Source organism: Apis florea, unplaced genomic scaffold, assembly GCF_048593485.1.
Source record: "Apis florea isolate Af1SG1 unplaced genomic scaffold, ASM4859348v1 contig_2350_pilon, whole genome shotgun sequence".
Lineage (NCBI taxonomy): Eukaryota > Metazoa > Arthropoda > Insecta > Hymenoptera > Apidae > Apis > Apis florea.
The window spans coordinates 8,026,478-8,044,144 of NW_028256565.1; the positions used below are offsets into that span (position 1 = coordinate 8,026,478).

At 42.8% G+C, this 17,667-nt stretch overlaps 2 protein-coding genes across 3 annotated transcripts in view; one reads left to right on the forward strand and one right to left on the reverse strand.

Annotated features, from left to right (window-relative positions):
• Positions 1-17,667, forward strand: part of LOC105734753 (mediator of RNA polymerase II transcription subunit 20) — a 103,427-nt gene that overhangs the window by 32,104 nt on the left and 53,656 nt on the right. The window lies entirely within an intron of this gene.
• The window catches only part of LOC147658180 (facilitated trehalose transporter Tret1-2 homolog), a 78,031-nt gene that overhangs the window by 30,663 nt on the left and 29,701 nt on the right, over positions 1-17,667 (reverse strand). Inside the window, exon 1 of one of the 2 annotated variants that reach the window (XM_086904469.1) lies at positions 6,237-6,777. The exons of the other annotated variant lie outside the window; for it this stretch is intronic. The gene's annotated coding sequence lies outside the window, so the exon portion shown is untranslated. Of the gene's footprint in view, positions 1-6,236; positions 6,778-17,667 lie in introns of those variants that run through there. 2 annotated transcript variants of the gene reach the window in all.

Consider the following 17,667-nt stretch of genomic DNA (forward strand, 5'->3'; position numbering starts at 1 on the left):
CGTCACCAATTTTTCACGCGTCGAGAGGAAGCGTTACAAATTGTGCAGCGACGCGATTGCAGCTCGGGGAAGGCAAGAGAGAGGGGGCAACGCGAGTCTCTCCGCGCCGTGTACTCTAAAATCGAGTCGAGGCCAATGTCAAAGTTCGAGCCGGCTCTCGCGCTTTAAAACTCGGGGAACAAAAGGGACGATGCGATGGAGCAAAAGTGCCACCGCCATTTCCAAGTCCCCGTTTGCGCGAAAAAGGGTGTGCGCGTGGGCGCGACGGCACAATGGTGAATAGAAGAAACCAAAAGTGCGATTACCATTCACAACGGGGACACACGGGAAAACTGTTATTCCCGGCATTTAGTATCCGTCGTCTGTGCGACGATGATGGACCCGGCGACGAGGAAATCGATTCTTTTGCACTTTCGTTCTCGGAGCTTGAATGAAAAAAAAAGATATGCTCATAGATGTCTCTATCCCCTTTCTTTCACACATTCGTTCGAACGTACGTATTTTTGTTTGGAAAGGGTCGATCGTAGACAACACTCTTTAAAAAAAAAAAAAAAAAAAAAAAGGTTTATTTATCGTGCCCCTTACGAGTGTTGCTACGACGACGCAATAAACGGAATGTATTTATACGTTAATAGCGTGTGATATGCAAGAAGTAGCAAATAGTATTATTAAGTTATGACATGTGAAATTACCGATTTCACGGATGGATAAAACCATTCAGAATTCATTAACTGGAATATACCGTTAAATAATAAAACACTTCTCGGAGGAAGTGAGAGACGAGGGAAAGGCAAGTTGAGTCAAAGATAACAAATATATATATGTATATATATACTCGGCGATAGTTTTTTTCGTTTCCCTTCACCCGGACGAGTTAGTTATCTTTCAATCGTGCCTGCCCTGATCTATCACGCAGGTGCGCAGAGATGGATGTTAGGGGAGGAAGAAAGAGAGATGGCGTTGTTTATTCAAAGGCGGAAGATGATGGTCGTACGACGTCCTATCCTGACCACCGCTGAACCCTGGATGTAACTTCTCTCGCCGTGTATTCAAATGTATTCAACCCTTTCATTAGGCGTGTGGGCCACGCGCTCCATTATCCCCAACAAAACGTCCGATTCCATTGTCGACCGGCGAACAATGCCGCGCCGCGGTCACGTGTTCTATTTTCGATCGTTGTCCGCCAAGTGTGCATAAAATTGGCAAATTGCGCGGAATCTCCACCAAGCTTCGCTCTGAATTACTCTTCTCCTCAGAGCTGTTTTCCAGAAGAAAACGATCCCTCTCCTTCGATCGTCTTCCTTCGTTGAAAAGAAAAAAATCTACTTTTAGGCTCGAACGGGATAGCTTCGCATCGAAATCGAAACGAGAGAGATTTGAAATGGGGGAAAAAATGGAAGGGCGGGAATGGAAGGTCGCAATTTGTTGGGCAAATTGGGCGAAGTGTTTGATTGATCCGATTTTATTGGGGCGCGCGCGAAACCACTCCTCCCCCCTCGTTGACAGGTTTGACAGGTTTGACAGCGGATCCAGCCGTGTCACTCCTGCCCAGATAAAAGCCTTACGAAACGATCATTTCCTCTGTTTCGATCGGCGTCGTCGCCGTGTTTCAATTGGACGTTCAACAACCCTTTTCTCCCCCGGCCGCGTTCTCTCCAATCGACCTGTCCTCGTCGTATTCAAACGAGGGGAGGGGATTGGAATATTTCCCTTCTCTCTCTCTCTCTCTCTCTTTTCTTTTCCTCTCCAACGCGTTTTCCGATCATTCGAAAATTGGCTACGGTTTTATAATTGGTATTTTCTGGGAAGAGTTGGACCGGTTTTCCAAATCAGCGCCCTCCCCTCGATTTGGAATAAAGGGAGGAGGGTGGAACGAGCGCATCATCGGATAATGGACAGGCGGAAATTTAGAGCTAGCTTTTTTGTCCCGTGGCGGAGAAGAGAGAAGGGCAGCACGTGCTTCATTTTCGAGAGAGAGAGAGAGAGAGAGAGAGGCAAATTGCGTCGATTCTTTTCGCCCGGGCAAACAGTTTGCAAACAATCCTTGCGTAGTTACGTATAATTAGACGCAAAGACGAGGAAAATATTATTGGGTTTACAATAGGTGTCGAAGCATTCCATTCGTGGGATTTACCTGTTTATCTCGCGTTATAATACTCGACCCCGCCCAGCACGAAGGTTTCGACGTTCGAACGAATTCGAACCGCCGCCGTATCGATTGTTCGCCACTGTCATGCAAATTCGACGCGGCACGCTGCTTTCGCCGCTGATTAACGAGCCAACTTTTCTTTCCCGCTGCTACTATTATTATTATTGTTGTTATTATCGCGAATTATTGTAACTAATTGCGGTTCCCTTGCTGACGACACTTTCGAGATTCTGAAAAATTGAAAATCTATTGTTTCGCAAATACGCGATACGATACGCGTGAAGAAATTTTATCTAATCATCGCTAACTGAATTACTCTAAATTTCGTGATCTCGTAATCGAAAATTGGAAGATTTTATAATTTTTTAATGCAAAGATAAGAGCCTGAAAGTTTCGAAGAAGCTTTTGTCAAGATCGAAATCGTCGAAGTATTAACGAGGAGAAGTAGAACATTGAATTACCTAAATCGCTTTCGTGATGCTATAATTCAAAACTGAAGATTTTATAGTTCTTTAATATGAAGATAAGCGAAAGAAGAAAAGTATCGAAGAAGCTTTTGTCAAGATCGAAATCGTCGAAAAGTTAGCGAAGGGAATTAGAACACTGGCCGTGAATTACCTAAACCGCTTTCGTGATGCTATAATTCAAAATTGGAAGATTTTATAGATAAGCGAAAGAAGAAAAGTATCGAAGAAGCTTTTGTCAAGATCGAAATCGTCGAAAAGTTAACGAGGAGAATCAGACAGTTGGCCGTGAGAAACACTTCCCTATAATACTCGTCGAAATCCATCGAGCTCTTTACAAATTAAACCAAAACTCACCACGCTAATTTGCCCAACACGAGCCAATTTTCGCGCAATCATCCACCTACGATCGTTTACCCCAATTTATCCACAATTTTCCCCGACACCGAGTCCCCGAGGCAAGGTTTCACCACGCGGCGTGCACACCACGAAGATGAGGCGATACTAATCCCGGTTTTATCGCACAATAGGAAGCGGTCGTCGAGTGATACTTCCGACAAGGCGATCCACTGAAATGGATGAAGATCCTCCTCCTCTTCCTCCTCCTCTCGTCTCACGCACGTGCGGAAACAACGTTCCTCTCCTCTTCCTCGTCTGCTCGCGGACCGTGTCGTCGCTATCGCGTAAATCCCTCTCCCTATCGCCTCCCCTCCCCTCCCCCTGATAACCGGTGGAATCCCCATAAATTTCAATTTTTATCGTTTCATTTCCCTTTCAAAATTTAACGAACCAATTCCTCGAATATATATATCGACTCGAAAGGAGGCGGATTTCATCTCGCGGTTGACCGTTTCATTCACTCGACGGTGAGAGAGAGGGAGCTGTCGTTGAATGAAAACGCGCGGAATCGATCGTTGGGTTGATTCATTCGCGGGAACTCGGGGATCCTTTCGCGCAAGATTTATGGCAATCATCTTGTCACGCGCGCGCTCTTTCTTCGAGAAGTTTAATTAAAATCGAGTTTCTTTCGATTTGAATTATCAAAATTATCTTGATACAGCTTGGACTATTTTTCTTTTTTTTTTTTTATCTTTGCATTCCATAAGTTTTCGGGTAAATAAAGCGTTTTTAATGAACTTTGGCGAAATGGACTCTCTCAGAATCGAGCGTTAGTCATATTCTTATCTGATTAATTCGAAGTTTCAAAAAATGGTCTTCTTGAGGGGAATTGAATTTTCCTTCGAAAAGATATCCCAGGATTTTTCTGATTGTTCTCGTATCGAGAGAAAAGGAGGAGGAGGGAGAAGAAACGATTAAAAGTTAAGTTGATTAAAAGTTGTTGGAGAATTGATGGGTTACGAGTGTTCCCTTGTCATCGCGAGATACAGAATTAATCCGCTTAATATATTCCGAGTCGCGAATAAATCAGATATCGTAAGATTGATCCATCCTTAGGAAGGAAACCTTGAAGGAAAACGGAATGGACGACGGTCAGCGCGAGAAATCGATTTGTTTCCATTTCTCTATTAACACGAAGAAGAAGAAGAGGAAGATTTATTGGAATCGATCTTGTCGCCAAAAAATTGGATAGTTGAAAATTTACGACACTCGTTGGAGATGGATGGATTTTGTGTACGTACGAAAGGATCGATTTGTTTTCGTTTATCGTCGAGAGGTGGAGAAGGTTGTATGGAGAAACGTATGGAATTTGAAATTTCATATACTCGTTCTGTTTTTCTTTTCTTACAAATACAGAAGAGCGGGAGGAATTTTATTTTGGTCGTGGCGCGCTCGTTGATTCGAAAAGTGTTTTCAACTGGTGCGTGCGTCTTTGGTCCAAGATTTGACCGAGCCGACCGAGCGTGCATTCCCATTTTTTTTTTTTTTTTTTTGAGCGGAGCATGTGTTTCTGTGAACTTGCTCGAATTAAATAAACACGAGAACTCTTGTTTTCGGTCAAATTTTCGTCCCTGTTTTCGAATTCTCTCGTTGGATTAGATGTTAAAAATTGGTTTGATTCGGTTTTTAATATCGATTAAATGATCGATGAGATTATTAGAATTTATTAAAGGAGTATTTCCTGTAATTATTCAAATGAAAAGAAATTTCAGGATATTTAAAGATTTCGAGGATCACTCGATTTTAGGAAACGGAGGAGCCAATTATTTTCGTATGTTCTCGAGGAATTATTGGAAAGAAGTAGGTCAAAATCTTTCTCTGGAAGTGTATATTAATAAATAAGTTCGCGCGTTCAAAAGATTCGCGGGGTTAACGTTAAAATTCTCTCGAAACGATGCATATTTTCCCCGGATGAAAAAAAGAAGAAGAAGAAACAATTACAGAAAAAAAAAAAAAATCAACGAATTCAAAAGTTAAAGGCAATTTTAGAAATCGATAAATAACTGGATGTTTTCACGCGTTCTAAAAACGTAGAGACTAAACGTCCTCCAGGAACCTGACTCACGAATCCCTCTCATATCGCATTCCAAAGGAAAACAAGTCGAAATACAGAAGCACGACACCCCTCTTCAAACCTTACCACACTTCAAGACCTCCTTCTCCATACTCTCCAACAAAAAAAAAAAGGAAGAGGAACATTTTAATCGAAACTTTCTCTCTTCGATTCCTCACGATCGCTTCCGATTATCTTACCGTCATTGTTTAAAAAGAAATATTTTTAAACAAGATTTTTCCCTCGAACGAAATTCTCGACTATCAAAAAGGAAGGAGGGAAAAAACTACTGCGCGTGCAATTATTTCCAATTTCTTTTTTTTTTTTTTTTTCGATCGGAAGCGATCGAAGCATTTATCGTGCGTGTCGCCGCGTGCGAAAACGCCAAGCGATTAAAAAAACGGAACCATCCCATACGCGAAGTCCATCCATGGAAACGACGCATAAGTGGGAGGGAGCGCGTTTAAATTACGTTTCGGCCCAGAAATTATGCACGAACGAGCGGACGCGCAACAACGCCCGAGGCCGTTCACACCGTGTCCTTCCTCCCTCCTTTTCACCTATCATAGAATACGTACAGTTTTGAAAAAGTTCCTTCCTTTTCTCTTCTTCCTCGACGACGTTTTCAACCAGATCTCTGGTTAAGCAACCAGCGTCACCGTGGAAGAAGAATTAATTTCTCTCGATTATAAGGTTGTTGCCACGATAACGCGTAATTATTCTCGCCGGCCTCTTAAATAATAAGATTGCGTATCGAAACGTCGCGGCTGTTGGGTTGTTTGCGTACTCTTGCGCCTGCTATTACTCTTAATCGACGCTAACCGCGATGACAGCGATGATACGTGTTAAATCGTTATTCTTAAACTGTGTCAATTATTTATGTAATAATCGCTGGATTTCGTTCTAAAAATATATATATATATTTACACGAAGAGAGAAGGAATTATTGTACATCTCCGCGTATCTTTAACCTCTCGAGCAAGGATTTATCGTTGGTTTCAGATAATAACTGATTTTCATTCTTCGAGAATAAGAGAAGCTCGAAACAACAATTATTCCTGAATAAGATCTTTTTTTTTCTTAACTCGCTCGATACGAATTTTCACTTCACCATTTAACGTCAACAATATGTTGGATCCTAGGTTTCAAAAAATCGTATTTGCCAACTTACGTGTCAGAATCTCTCTCTCTCTCTCCTCTCCACTGTCAACGAGCCACGTGGTTTCGACGCAGACACGTGCTTTCCTCACGCTGCTCACCTCGTGTGCCCGGCTGATCTTCACCCCCTGTAATCTCAGCCCCACGATCCGTCGTCCATCATCATCGAAGAAGAAGAAGAAAAAAGAAAAAACAAATCCTTCCTTCCTTTCTTCCTTATATATACCTTCCTACATATAATCCTCTCTCTCTCTCTCTCTTAATATCCCTCTTGTTGTCACACGCTCCTCTCCTCCCCCTCCCTTGATCAATCCTCCGAGGAAAATGAAAAATTCGTATACGAATTCGTGGCACAATTAGCCGGCGATCTCGAGGGGGAGGCAAAATGGAGAGACGGTTCAATGACAGTGGAGAGGATGCGCGCGCGGGCACACGAGACGGCGAATCGTCTTAATTAGCCGCGATTAACCGAGACACGCGCTTTCCTCCCCTCACTCACTCCTCCGGACGGCGACAGAGAACGAGAGGCGACTTGTCCGCTTGCTGACCATCGTAGCACTGAGCTCTGCTTGCTCGGCGACGAGCAATAGGGCTTCGAGCTACCAGAGAGACCAACCTCACCGTCCCGCGCTCCAACGCCGCCGCTATTATCGTCCCGCTCGCTCCCAGCCCGAGCCGCCGCTCGCCCGCCGTTTCGCGCTCTCCCTCTCGCTCCCTCGCCGGTATTTCTGCTCCACGTGTGTGGAGCACGTGGCTCACCGACTTGTGCGTGTATACACGAAGGATGAGAGAGGTTGGTCAGGAGAGTGAGTTTGATCGAGGGGGTTCTTTTTATTTTCGAAGGCGAGATGATTTCGAGTCTTCTTTTGGTTTGTCGATTATTTCACGCGCGTTTATTTCTGCGCGTGCATTACAATCGATCGTGGGGGTAAAGTTGAGTGGAGGATTTGAAATTGGATTGATCGTGCGATTCCTCCTTTTGGAATTTTCCAAAACGTGGTAGAACGTTGAGAAATGTTTAAGATCGGAGGGGAAGATAATAACGAGGTTGCTGCAAATCTGCGGACGGTAGAGGTTCAGGCTAATTTCGCCTGTTCTTCTAGAAGCTAGCCTTCTCTAGTTGTAATCGCGCGAGAAATCTGTTCCTCTTAATCCTTCTAAAATCGAAGACCCTTGCTAAACAACAACGATATCTCGTTCGCGCTTAATAAACCTTTCGTCCCGTTTCGCTCTGAAACGCATCGAGTTCTGGGACGAAAAGTATCGAATTCTCCAACTTCCTCGCGAAAGTTGGGCGGACGCGTAATTTCCTCCTCCCCCCTATCATTACACAGGGCAGGTTTTTCGTGAAAACTTTTCGAAGCGAGGGGAATCGTTGGAAACTTGGTCGGTTTCTCCCTCGAAGGATCGATTCGAAAGCTCGGTGAACCCTCGGCCGAATACAAAACCCTTGGTCTCGCCTTTCTTCCCCCCCCCCCCCAGCTTTCAATCACTTCCATGCCGATTCGAACAACGTTTCGAAACGCACGTATCGCAAATAAGCTGAAGATAAATCTGGAAATCTTTTTTGACTTTCCTTTTCGAAGGAATCGTGTCGAAGGAGTTTTAATTCTCACAACGGCAGAGAGATGAATCGCATTGACGGAAAGTGTTTATCGTTGCGCTTCGATACCGTGTGCGACGTGTAGTTTACAATAAAGACCGATGGAACGTTTCATGGAATCGTGTCACAATCGATGCGACGCGAGCGAGTTACCTGTTCGTTAATTATTTTCGTTATTATAATTGCGATCACATCAAACAGTCTCGTTTCTGCGAATCATCCCGTTAAAACACACGCGAATACTTTTCGATCGATTATTTGCGATAATTCATCCCGTTTCTCGATTCCCTCGGGAAGTAAATATAATTAAATCTATTATTGTTATCACTGTTATTTATATCTCGTCGTCTCGATTGTGAAAATTTCCAATTTTTCGAGTCCTCCACTTCGCGAAGGAAGGATCGTTTTTAATTTATCTCGCGCGTATGAACGGACAATTTCTTCTTTCTCCAATTCGAAAATTTCCCTCCCCCCGATTTGAGAAGATAAGAAATAATAAATTTCATTCGTTTGACGAAGAGAAGAGAAGAGATCTGAGATAGACTGGAGCGATAGACGCGTCTTTTCGATGCCTCGACGAGGAATTTCTTCCCTCGAAGAGGGAGAATCGGTGGTGGTTCGTCCGGATCGATCGGTGAAATCAACGGCTGAGAGGTAGTTTGAAGGAGAAGGAAGGAACGCTCGCCGCGAGGGCAATGAATCATCCGTGAAAATATGCGCTCGAAAAGGAGGAGGAGGAGGACTCGTCGAGGGAGGGGAGGGAATTCCTTTCGTTGGATTTTTCGCGAGGAACTTTGATCCGTCTGGTATCCCGTCTGGTTTCCACCCCTGGAAAGGATTAAAAATATTCGCGTGAGAGACGCGTGCCACTCGGCTCGGATCGACGACGAACGAATTATGCGAGTCTGAGACGGGCGACAACCGGCCACAATGGATTGGCGCATCGTGACGGGACAAATCTAAATGTAAATCGATAAATACCCGCATAATCTCGAAAGACGGCGCGACGGCCGTCGTGTCGTGGATGCAGCAACGAGGCGTCTCGACATCTCCGCCCGAATCTCGAGCAGAGAGGTTTGATAAAAATTTTTTCGATTTTTCAAAATTGATGAAAAGAAGATGAAACGGGATGAAAAGTGTTGTTAAATCGGATGTAAAATTATCTACGAATGAAGGAAGAGACAATGATTCTTTTCGACGAATCGATCGATTAAAAAACTATAAATTTTGAGTTATATCATCGAACGAATGGGCATAAATCGAAGATCGTACGAGTGTGATTGATTGATTGAAATTCAACGTTTGCCTCTCGTCGTAAATATCGTTGTAATTGTGGTGGCAAGAATACCAGGCCGAGTATATTATTCTCCGCAATAATCCAATATTCGATCCTTTTTCATCCGAAACAAGGAAGCGGCCGTGAAACCTTTCTTCGATCGATTAAGAAAAGAAATAATAAATTTTAACGGCGATTCAAAAGATAAGAAACATTAAGAATACGTGTTTTTTAATCGTCGAAATTTTATCGAGGCGAAGCTGGGACATAGAAAGAAAATCGTTGGAACGAAAAAGCGTGTCGCGTTATCTTAATCCGGCCGTGGATCGTTTTTCAAGATCGATTTGACACAGAGCGGGAGGAGCGCGTTGCTTGAAAATGAAATTCCACTAACGACGCTAACTCGAGGAACGCTGGACGACTGGCTGATGGTCACCAAGCTTGGCTGATATGTATGCGCACCTGTGTCTTTTTACTTATGCGTGTTGCGCGCTTTCCGTGCTAAAACGCCAAACAGACACGCGATTTCCGACCGGCGTCTCAACGTCAGGATGCCGTAAAAACGGATTTCAACGGGGTGCAGGATTTTTTCGTCGCCCCGACGGATGCTTGTTTTCCTTCCTCTTTTTCCCCCTGAAATTCCTCTCTTTTTTTCCCCCCCCCCCTTTTACCACACGACTATTTCCAACCGTTTCGACGGAATATTCGTCCATATACCGGATTCTCGAAGCGTTTCCACGTGTTCCTCCTCGATGAGGAGGAGGGTCGATTCCATCGTCGATCGCAAATTTTATCATCTATTTTCGTCGCGAAATTCCTTCTCTTCCAATTTTTTTACGCAATTTTTTTATTTTTCGATCACGTTTTTATTTGTTTTAATTGATCGATGCTTCACAATTGAAAATTTTGTTTGCGAAACTTGCTCTCGTAATTCTTTAAAATATTTTTCATCGTTTTGGAAGCATTCTCGCGTTTCTTTTTTTTCTTTTTTTTTTTCGGTGATTCCATTGTTTCGCGACAGCATTTCGATCGGATTTTATTATATTTTTGTTCTATTATTTCAATAGTCGGGGGGGATTAAAATGTTCGAAAAAAACTTGTTTTCGTGCTTTCGTTTCTCTCTCTCTCTTTTTTTTTTCCTTTTTCTACGCAAAATATAATTTCTGGATCCTTGAAACGAATCGTTCTCGTATCCTCTTCAACGAAGATACGATTCTATTGTTTCGTGATAGCGAGCTTTGGTTTTTAAAAAATCGTCTTGAAACATATTTCCTTCCGATTATCTACGATTAAAATGATTATTATATCGAAATATATGGAACAGTATTACGAATTATATACAAATAGAAAGAGAAGTTGCACGGTGCTCGTAAACTCGTAAAATAGACGAGTGGTTTTCTCAAGTGTGATTTATTCGGATCGTAACAATGAAAGAAACATAAATACCGTTCCTTCTCCCTTGAAAGGTTTTAATTTTGTATTCAACCTCTCAAGTCTCACCCTCCCCCAAGAGCACCCTCGTCGTGGCCTCCACTTAACCACTCTTTTACGCGCTCCCCGCCGAATCTTTCTCCTCTCAAAACCGTTTTCACGCTTATCCCTCAAAGGGAATAAAGGTAATTGTCTGTCGCTCGATCGTTATCGATCCATCCAAGCTCGAGAAATGATCCAACGAAGCCTCTCTCTCTCTCTCTCTCTCTCTCTCTCTCCTCCTCGAAGATTTTTCCATCAACGAAAAGCGACGAAAGAGTCACGATCGGTGTCTCTGACTCTCGATTTCTCGCGGTCGGAAAAGAGAGAGAGAGAGAGAAAAAATAAACGAAACACAGAGAGGTTGTCAGCGGCGATAAAACATTTGGCACATTCGAAAACGGTTTGGCGGGCCAGCTGCCACGTGGTTACCAGCTGCGAAACTGTTGCTCGTTCCAAACTTAATTGCTTTCGAATCGTCAGCAAAAAAAGAATTGCGCGCCGAATAAACAGAAAAGTTCGTAGAACCTTTCTCCAAAACTACATCCAAAAGGGTCTGTGACGAAAGGGTCTAGATCTCATCGTCGATCTTTAGAAACGATCGAATCGGCGTTATTCCAATCTTTTTCTTCCCAATTCTTTCTTCCTCTCTTTGCCGGTGTGAAATATCCATTTCCAATATCCATTTATCTATCCGTTGCTCTCTCGATAACGAATTGTCGGATATTTTTTAAGTGCGCGCATTTAGAAAGATCCGTTATAAATCCGTCATGGAAAGGGAAAGAAAGAAAATTGGCGTGTGACGAGGTTTCGCTGTCTCGAGCACGACGCAAAGGTGCTTTCTTTGCCTGTCTGGCGGAATAATTGGAATATTCGAAGGAAACCTTGGCGCACGCTCGCTCCATTCACGGGTCTCGGGGCTTCTGTTTTCAATATTTCCGACATAACGACACCGCTAGATACTCCACCGACAGAATCGACAGAATTACGCGCAAAATTGCTCGTGAAATATCTCCATTTTCCTCCACTTTGAATAATCGCCTCGAATAATAATAATAATAATCGAATATAGACGCGGAGTCGGGTTATTACGAGCGAATCTTATTGAATAAACCTCGGTGTGGCCGATTAATCTCGCCTGTTTCTTATTTGCCGGGTGTCGCTGGCTACCAGAGATCCATAGATAAGGATTAGCCGCGCGTGCTACCTATGGATTAAAGGCAATTGATCAAGATGATCGATGCCCACCATCTTCATTCTCCGTGTATCGTGTTAAGAAAGCGTTCCCACCGTTCCTGGTGGATGTCGACCGATTTATTTTTCCAACGAGATACAATTCTCTCGTCGATTAGAAAGAGAATAATGAAAGAAGGTGGGAGGAAGGTCGAGGAATTTTTTCCGGGATTTTATCTCGATATCTCGTCGATTAAATTTGCATTTTCGTTATATATTTGCCATCCTGTATTTTATTGTTATATTTACGTTTATATTAAATAACATAATTATATTCTAGGGACTTTTGTTATCCTGATTGGTAACTTTCTTAAATATTAATACGTATATATAAATATAAACGTTTGAATACCTAAAAAGTTTTCAAAAGTTTCGCTTTCTAATTTCAGAAACATTGTATTCTCCGAATAAGCGATAAAATTACAAGTGTACAAAGTGTAAAAGACACTAAATAACATTAATCTATCGACGTTGGAAAAACTACGTTGGAAGATGCGTTTAAAGAGAATCGTAAATCTTCTATTTGTTGAACGTTAAAGATACGTGTTTAAGATCCATGAAGAACATTGTACTCAACATTTTTCTCGAAACGAGCACCACTGTCTACGTTTCCCTACCCGTCTCCTCTTCGTAAGATCGTAATCAACCTATATCGCGCCTCAACGTTTTTTAAATTTCCTCTGAACGATTCCTTGTTATCCGCCATTCTTCTCTCCAATCGATGGAAAGGGGGAAAGAAGTCGGTTGGAAGATTGCGTTAGAGCCTCGATTGGGACATCCCAAACACAATATTTGTCTTAATAACATCTCGAAACCGCGTGCTCGTTCGAGGGCAGCCCCTTCCACACCAACATTTTCGACACGAGTCACTCTTCTCTCTCTCTCTCTCTCTCTCTCTCTGTTTGATTTGATTTTCTGAAGATCACGAGAGTTGACGAGGGTCCTATCACCGAATTAGCCTGTTTTCCTCCTCCTCGCAAGAACGAAAACGGAAGGTCTCGAGAGGGTCCACGAATCTCTCTTCCTCAGAGGAGAGTCTCCTCTCGAAGATTCGGAATGAAATCACCGTGTCTACGACGAATGACGAGTTGAAAAGGAGCTTGTTGCGACATCTCTGTGCTTTCTCCGCGGGGAGAAGCTCGTGTCACTCGTTTTCGATCGCTCGTTTAAATATTGTGAAATTTAAAAAAAAAAAAAGGAGAGCTCGAATTGTTATACAACGTTAGATTTCGTGGAATTCTTTTTTGTTTCGTTTACAGAACGTTCGATCCATCCCGATTGAAATTAATCGTCGAAAGGATATCTCGTTTCGATCTGACGAATCATTGGATCAAGGTTTGCATGTTAAACGTGTCGGGCACGGTAAACTAGAAACGAGAAGAAGAAACAAACCTATCGTTCGAATATCTCATTCACCGGACGTGGCAGCCGAAAGGAGACGAGAGAGAGAGAGAGAGAGAGAGAGTGAGTGAGCGAGTTGCAGTACATTTTTTGATCGTCTGTCCACGAAGGGTGAAAGTCCGTGTTTTTTGACATCCGCACCACGTGTAATCGTTTTCCGTGCGCGTGACGACGCCGAAACGATGCCGTGTCCCATGAATATTGATCGTCCTTTTCCATCGCTCCAATCTCTTCGAGAACTCGTCGAAATCTTCTTTCCTTCCCGGGTAATTTACGTAATGATCCTTCGAGATAAGGGGACACGCGTGATTAGAATAACGCATCGATTGGATCGATTTATTTCTAAGTGAAATGTTCAATTTGTATCGTCTCGTCTTCACTTTGTTCGTAATTCAGTGAAATTTCCTCGTCGCTTGATTCAATTTTCAAAACAGGGATCGATGCAGCTTTTTATTTTCAGAAGAAAGTGAAAGAAGATGGAAAGAGTTTTTAAAGGCGTTAAATTTTATTACTGCATGCGATTACGCAGGCGCGATTTTTTTTTCTTTTCTAAGGAAAAAGCCGTAAAACTAATTGAATTCAAAATAGTTAGCGGAGTCTCTAAAGGCATTGAATCAATTTACAGAGTCTAACAGATTGCATAAAGCGTCGGGTGAACTTGCATAAATAATCGGGGAGACTTTTCGAATTTATTTCCATATCTATTGCTGACATTTACTATTCCGGGTGATATTTCACTCGGTCGTTCATCCCATTTGCGCAAAGTTCATCCATAATTTCACCACAATTTCCATCCTCCTTTCTAGCAGACATTAACTCCTCGCCAAGTTTGTCATTATTTATAAAAAAAAATAAAATATTACCTCTTCAATTATCCTTTCAATACCGCCCCGTTAACCACTTATTTTAACCAGTTGTTAAATAACACGGAATGGGATAAAAACGACGAATGAAAGTTTCTCAATTTTTATCATCTTCTTAACGATATTGAATCGAATTATTCTGGATCGAGAGCCGACCGAGACTCGAAGAAAAGACACGACCGTCTTAAAACGCAATCGTCTTCCACCGCAGCGAGATAAGCTGCTAATATAATACGCAGAGACCCGTGCGTTACGCAAGGTAACCAGGAGGATTTCAATGGCACGATGGATTGGCTGGTTTCATAGGTGTGTTAAGAGGAACGGTAAACCGCGTGAGCGGAAATACCTGAATGGAAAATATATGGGTGTTAATTACTCGGCCAGATGAATCGACTTTGTCACTCACCTTCCCGATCGAACAGTCGACTTTCTCCAACGAGATTCCATAAGATAATCTCGAAGAAGATCATATCAAGTGACTCCAAAAATATCTAAATACAAAAGTAAGAAGGTAGCAGCAAAGTCACTTTCCCTCTCCAAGGCTGTGATCCACGCGCGTGGCCGGTTAAAAGCAACCCTGTCAAAACGAAACGAACGATCGGTGTTCAAAAAGTCATAGCCTTGAAAGGTGCGCCGCTGGATCGCGGGCATAAGTCGAGTTAACTCGAGCCGATAACTCGAGCTTGTTTATAAGCTGTCGGCTGCCCCCTTCCGATAAACCGTGCCCTCGCTCCAATAAATTTCCCCCAATTGAATTTCGATTCGAAAACGATACGAATCTTCTCGAATTTTCCTTTCGAAAAGTCTCTCTCTCTCTCTCTCGCGCGCGCGTAATAAAAGCGGGGAATAAATTGGCGCGAAAGAAGAAGGTGTCGTAAAAAGAAGAAGGAGAAGACGGAAGGTGGAACGTTTATTTCGACCGACCGTCGAGAGACGTAATAAAACCGTGGCAGAGTCAAAGATTGTCGAAGATACGGCCCTTTGTCCAAAGGAATCATCGATCAACCACCGTGGGACAGGGACGAGCTGTTATGCTACTTTACGGCCTGCTTAATAACCGCGTTGAAATACATGCGCGAGCGAGCTCTTGACCTTTGGTCAACTGCAATTTCAAAACCCGGTTTGACGACCTTCTCGTCATCCCAGGGATCGTCGTCGAACACGGTGACAGATCGTTTCTTCAGCCGTTATCTTGCCTCGCTTCCTTCGTTCGAGAAGTGTCGAGTCGAGGGATATGTCGAAAAAAAGTTTGAAATTAAATCATTCAATTTGGATGAATCGAATCGTTCGGAATTCGTCCTAAATTCTAATTCTGTTATTATACGTGTAACGTTTCGATGTTTACATATAATACGCTTAAATTAGAACGATATCGCGACTTTCCTGTAATCGTATCGATTCAGTCTGAGACAGACAACGGTATCGGGAGGACGAGCGTGAACGAAAAGCGTGTGTTAATGATTTTAATCATTTTAGTCATTGAAGAGAGACGTGAAATGATTGAAGATCTCCTTGTTAATTCGGATACAAGTCGAATCTCCACCGTATTTATTGTTTGCATTTACAAATTCAATAACAGTTTTCGTGTTTCTTATCCCGCGAGACTTAATTAATTATACGAGAGTCGGTGGATGATAAGGCAGAGGTGAGAACCTGCCTCGCGAGAGAAAAGAATCGAGAGGTTGTCAACGGGCCAGGAAATGGCCGATATCGTCCGTTTCCGTTCCCCATTACGATACCGTTCCTCGTTATCGCCTCCTTTTTCTCTTCCACCATCCGCGCGAGGCTCTCGTTAGCGAGACGAAGTGTGCTTCTGGCACACTTTTTCGCTTGATTACCGTGATGTCGATTGATTGGTCGAGGAGATCTCTTCCTCGTTTCTCGACAGGCCCATCATTGTCGCGAAAGTTTTAATTAAATCCGGCCGGTCGAAACTGTATCGAGTTGCTCGACTCGACTCGACTCTCCCGATTCGAGAAGAAGAAAGAAATGGATCGATCTTCGAAATTGATAGAAACAGGTTTCCTCGAAATGTCCCGGAGATATTGCTTGGAATATCGAAGGGAATCGTGGAAATCGAGTCTCGCGCGTATTATTTACAACGCGCGCGCCTCTCCCCCTTGAAAAAGAAACTTTGAAGTCATTGGCATTGTGCCTCGTATCTTTTACGAGAGGAAGCCGTCCAGCTTTCAGATAGTGGTAGTAGTATATTTCCTCGAGTCATGGACTCGCAAACGTCTGACAAAGAGTCTCTCTCTCTCTCTCTCGTTCAACTTGCCCCTTAACTAGAATTACGAGCCAACCGGTTGATTATTACCATAACGCCATTTTTCCATTTCCGTGGGAGGGAGGGGGATTGAAAGAAGGAAAATACGAAGTGGAATGATCGTCATCGGTCAACAAATCGGTGCCCGTATTTATTGCGTGCCGTATTTCTCTGCCGGGGTTAGCCCTGGCAAACGAGGCGACGAGGTATATAATATTTAATGGCCCAAGTTTACGAATAAAGCTATACACTACGTGGATGATTTATCGTTCGAAACGTAACGATAATCGGCGAATAATCGCAAGAGAAGCGGATCAACCACGTACCAAGTAAGCCACCGAACGAATCACATGTCCAAGCATTTTAACGAGTAATTATTACTCGAAGTAACTTCGAGATTAGTTGCTTTCTTTCCTTTTTTCTTTAACTCTGCTTGCTTCCTCCTCTTCTTCTGGAGGAAGACCTCCGTCTTTCTTTCCTTCTTCTTCTTCTTCATTTCTTTTTTTTAAGACTGGTCGAACGAAGGAAAGAAAGGGAGGAAGGAAGAGGAAGTGAGAAAGGGACGTGCAAAAAGAAAGGGGGATTTTTATATATATATATATAAGCAAGAAGCTCGAGGAACGATCGACCGGCTCGATTGTGTTATTACACGTCATAAAGTTGAGAGTATCCAGGCATCAGGAGCGGCGAGAGGAACCACTTTTTTTTGTATCAGCGTGTATAATCTCAAGCGTGAAATGACCTACAAGAAAGAATCGGGTAGAGGGAATCGCTCGTCTCCCCTCTGTGCGTGTGCGTGTCTATGCGCGCAACGCTCGTTTATTCGCACTTGAGAAACGAGTCGCCATTCTTCACAGACCGCCAAGTGAAATTTCTTCATTTATCCGGTCATTAAGCATGGGCACGCGCGATCGTTGATGTTATCGTACATCATCGTGACGCGTGGTTTATAATCCGATTGGACGAGATGACTTTCCGTTCCTTCGATCGTCCTTCTTGGAATCGTATATCCTTCTTTCTTTCTTTTTTTCTTTCTTTCTTTTTTTTTTTTTTTTTATTGGTAAATTTGTGCACTATTGAAAAATTGTATATATATATATATATATATATATATATATATATATATATACTCTTTTTATTATCCAATTGTTCGAATTATAATCTCGACAAATTTTCTAGACGAGAGAATTTTAATTCGAATAAAAATTCTAGATTTCTAAACTTCTTTTAAACAATAAAAGGAGATCCTTCTGCTCCTCCTTCTCCTCCTCTTCCCAGAAGAGAATAGGGCCTCGTGTCGACGTGAACGTTTCCATTAAGCTCGGTTTAGGG